General features: G+C 37.9%; 1 protein-coding gene across 1 annotated transcript in view; it reads left to right on the forward strand.

Annotated features, from left to right (window-relative positions):
• si:ch211-262h13.5 (alpha-2-HS-glycoprotein) overlaps positions 1-4798 on the forward strand; it is a 43135-nt gene that overhangs the window by 730 nt on the left and 37607 nt on the right. The window lies entirely within an intron of this gene.

A 4798-nucleotide genomic window follows, 5' to 3' on the forward strand; every position in this document is an offset into this window, starting at 1 on the left:
CAGCTTAGTTGTAATAAATTACATATTAGAACACAATTTACATTTTATTTTTAAAATATATATTTCTTTTTCCTTTTACCTGCATTTGTGTCTCTTAAATGATCATATTTAATCATTTTTATATAATTTTCCCACAAGTCTTTATTTCCATGTGTTGCTTTTACATTTCTCTCTCTCCTGTTTTTATTTTACCATATGTTTTTCTGCCTCATTATATAAATAAGGTGGGCGGGGTTCCTTGGGTCAGCTTTTCTCTTATTGGTCAACAGACAGGAAGGAGCAGRGTCCATTAGCTTAAAGTTTAAAGTTGATCAATTGATGGYCTTTCATTTCTAATCATGTCTCTTTTGGTCCTTCATATTATTCATTCATRTGATTCTCCAACATCTTTCACCCTACATTTTGCGCACTTGTCTGAGACAAACGGTAAATAAAATATAGGGACATTACACGACTAAATCAACAAGATAGAGACACAAAAATAAAGCCAATTTCATGTTTAGTTCTGAAATTCCCTGYACAGATTTAAATGTAAATGTGTTTTAAATCTGGAGGCTCTGTGTACAGATATGAGGCTTCCAAACGCGGCATCAGATTTTATAGCAGAGCCGTTTTGACTGGAACAACAGGGTTTTGATATTCCTGCCATGCATTTGAACACTGTCAGGCTCGTTCAAGTGAAGAAAATCAGACAGGGAAAGAAGTAGAGGAAGTGGAATGACATGTAACACACACCATGCACACTCRGAACTTCACAGCAACAACTGCACGAACGCACACAGCAGACACACTTTCCTTGTTTCRGTCATTCTTTGGCTGGCATTTCCTGGGGTTGCTGTCTCTGCAGGAGCTTTTCACACATCCTCCCTCTCTGCCTGTGAGCAGCACTGATCTGATGGGCAGAGGAGGAGGGGAAAAGGGAGCACAATCAGGCAGATAGTTGGTCAGAGGCAGCCAAGCAAAGAGTTTTAGTCAGAAAAGGAGACAGGCTGTGTGGGAGTGGTGCTGCGACCTGAATTTCTATTTAGCTAAATACCAACCATTTTCATTCAAACATCCACCGGGGATCGATCCGGCTGATGGGAACGGTGGAGAAACCCTGTAGTTTTTTAACGTTCCCGACACGGTGGATGTTCTTTTATCCTCTAAACCCAGACATGCTCTTTAACTCTTCAGGTATCCAAATTGATACCTGCTACAACTTTTCATTTGTGCAGAGTGGTACCCTTCTGTAGTGAAACACACACACACACACACACACACACACACACACACACACACACACACACACACACAGAAATATCAACTAATCCGTGATAATACAACAAAGTATTCTTATCCAAGTCCTTGACATAAACTCACAAAAAACGACAAAAGCTTACAAATTACACAACTTTAATTAGCCACACATTGCATCACAGAAATAGCAGGTAAGATTTATATCACATACATCATATTACAAGCGTATTGTATGAGATTAAAAATACCCCTTACGATTTTTATTCCAAATTGCAAAACACACTCTTCACAGATGCATTGAGCACAATTGCATGGAGAAAGTTCTCCAGAAATCTACATTCCGCTACTGAAGCTTGGTCTATAGTTGTGTTGTGCTGGCGAGTGGTTGTGCACCTCCGAATTTTTGTAACACCATTCAAATAGTTTATGTGTCAAGCTATTGCTCTCCTATTTAGAACATTTTCACAAGTTATAAAGTGTACTGCCACATGTCCTTTTGAACAATACTAGAAAAATGTAAGTGTCAAGTATAAACACCTACACCACTGGCAAGGGTGCACGCACTAGTACCCAAAAAAACAACGCTGAGATATAGTTGATGTATGTTTGTATGTATGTATGTATGGATTACAATATATTGCGACACTGTAAGCAAGGCGATATATCACGTTATATTGCCATTTTTCTAAAAAAAAAAAAAACCTCTGTTTTGTATGATTATTCACAATGCTAATATTTTAGCTAGTATTGAACTCTGACTCTTTCGGAATAGAGGAGCCAAATGTCTGACTGCTGCCAGCTAATGGTCAGATGCGAAATTACAACAGAAGAATAAACCGCTGGCATGATGAAAGTTTACATTTTAAACCTTAATTAAAAAAAGCACAACCTCAATTAAATATTGATACAGTGCTTTAGAGAATTGAAACACGATCAGGAAATGAAACATTGTGATATTTCAGTGTATTGATATTTTCTTAAAACCCTACAGGAGACTGGAATCATGGGATATGTAGCACGGCTGGGCAGTAATTCAATAACAGTGTATATTATGATAGACACAATCAATATTGACATGATCAATATCAGTGGAAAATTTGTCCAATAAAATGTGGATAATTTCACTGAACTCTGATCCAGAACTGCAAAGCAAACCACTCCTTATTTCAAATAGGTCAAACAAAAAACAAATCAATAATTATCAATATTGATATGTGAAAAACGTTGATACATTTTTCAGTCATATCGTCCAGCCCTTAATGTAGGGGTGTCAAACTCATTTTCACCGAGGGCCACATGAGCATTTATGGTGGCCCTCAAAGGACAAGTTGCAAATAACTTTGGCGTAACATCGACTAAACACAAAAGTCACATTCTTTGTATTTTCTACATGCAAACAGCATTTTAACACATCCTCTTATAAACATTGAAAAATACTCTACGACTAAAACTGTAAAACTCTGAACGCTCCCACTTTCTGACAGGGAATTCCCATGCATAATCAGCATGCATTATGGGAGATGTAGTTTATGGTCAATGCTGGCTTTAAAGCAACTTATTTTGAGACATTATTACTGTGCTATCCAACAAAATTGTTCAATTACTTAAAGCCAACAGCTCAGGGGCAGGACAAGTTTATTATTATCTTTCACCTTTTAAATGTTTATCTACTTGCATTTAATTATAAATTTAAAGTTTACCGTTGATATTATAGCAGCATTCATAGTAAGTAAAAACAAACATTTTTTTGAGGGGGCCAGACCGGAGTCACCCATGGGCCACATTTGGCCCGTGGGCCTTAAGTTTAACACATGTGCCTTAATGAGATAATATTTTCAATCGTCTATCATTTAGACAAGCAGAGGGCTGCAGTCACATCATTATGATTTAACCTGGACACACTCCCATCAGTGATGAAAAAAGTGTGAAAACACGGTTTCACCTTGACTCACTGTGTGCACCACTGTGACTAAGAGGTTGGTGAGATGTACACAGACAGCTTTGCTCCGCTGTGATGATTTTCCTCCTGGAGGACCGTATCAAACAGATGTGCACACGTCTATAAAGAAGAGGCGTGGTGCGCGTGCACAGGATGCCTGAAGTTAGAAATCTGAACAAATARCCCACTACGTGACCGTTCAGACACCCAGAACACACCCTCTGAAGGTAACATTCATGTCAAACACTTCAGCTGGCAGGAAGACACCGGTGAGCCGCCTGGTGTGAGTAAAGGAGAGGGCTGCTTGTGTTAACACCTCACCGGGGTCTTCTGAGTACCTGGAAAGCCRTTCATGTTTTCCTTGCGCTGCTCTTTGGAACAAACTAGTTCCGTCTTTTCATGTTCTGATCAKTCTTTAAAGCGCCTGTGACATGGAAATCCTTCAAATACAAAAAGTCAAAGAAAACATCTTTATATTTAAGAAACTCAACAAAATACACATGATTTTACGCATTTTGTCACATAACTCACAGATTGTCCTTTGAACTTGGCTCAGCCAAAGTGAAACAGGAAGTGACATCAAAGGGGAACTCATTAAGAAAAGGAACTCTCTGGTCTTTGTTTATTGAAACAATRTTATTTGAACTCTGACTGTTCTTCTTCTCACTGATAGTGACTTGAATTAATCTAAAGAATCACCAAATTCTTCTCTAAAGTCWKTGTTATTAGTTATTGTAGCAATGTTCTGTTCACATGCAGACAAGYCCCCTTTGACATCACTTCCTGTAACTTCACATGTGAATATCTCAAGAACAGTTYGTCTCAGCGACAYGAAATTTGTTTTGCAACACACTAATTAATGTTAWCTTTSCAAAAATACATTCATATTTATTACAAAAATWTGATGTCACAGGCCCTTTAAGGGCCATCGTTTTTTATTAAAACGGAGTTAAGGAATGCTTCCCACCTGGTGCTAAAGAGATAAAGAGCAGAGATGGATGAAAGATTGTTTTAACGCCCTGCTGGGCCATTATCCCTTTCTGCCTAACTGTGTAATKAAATGGAGGGTGGAAATTTCTGTTCAGTTCACTTCACATTACCTGGATTCACAGCCACACGTCCAGAGCTGATGTTTGATGTTTTRCAAGCTTTCCCAGGCGTGGGAGCTTTGGCATCTGGGTATGGTTTAAAAAAAAAGGTATTAAAATGAAGAGCAGAGAAGGGTGATAAAAAGTTGTTTTAATAATGAGCCACAGGTGAGAAACTACTAAATTACCCAGCCTGAATGAAGCCACAGACAGATGAGGGGAAAAATGGTGACTATGGAATTTACTGGTTGACTATGGAATTTTGCAGGTTATGTATAGGGCTCACACAAATGCTTTACCTCGAAATGTTCAATCATTTTATCAAGAGAGTCAGTAATTATAAAGTAAAAGGACTAGAGATGTTTGTGAAGCCAATAATTTGATTAAACTTAAAGGAACGATGCACGTCTGTTCAAGGAGTAAAACTGTGGAATGTTTTGGATTACGATTGTAAAAATGCTTCCTCAATGTTTTTGTTTAAGAAAAAGGTAAAAATTAATTTACTGAAAAAAAATATGAAACGGTTTAATAT

The sequence above is a fragment of the Austrofundulus limnaeus genome, unplaced genomic scaffold (genome assembly GCF_001266775.1).
Source record: "Austrofundulus limnaeus strain Quisiro unplaced genomic scaffold, Austrofundulus_limnaeus-1.0 Scaffold691, whole genome shotgun sequence".
NCBI classification, from domain to species: domain Eukaryota; kingdom Metazoa; phylum Chordata; class Actinopteri; order Cyprinodontiformes; family Rivulidae; genus Austrofundulus; species Austrofundulus limnaeus.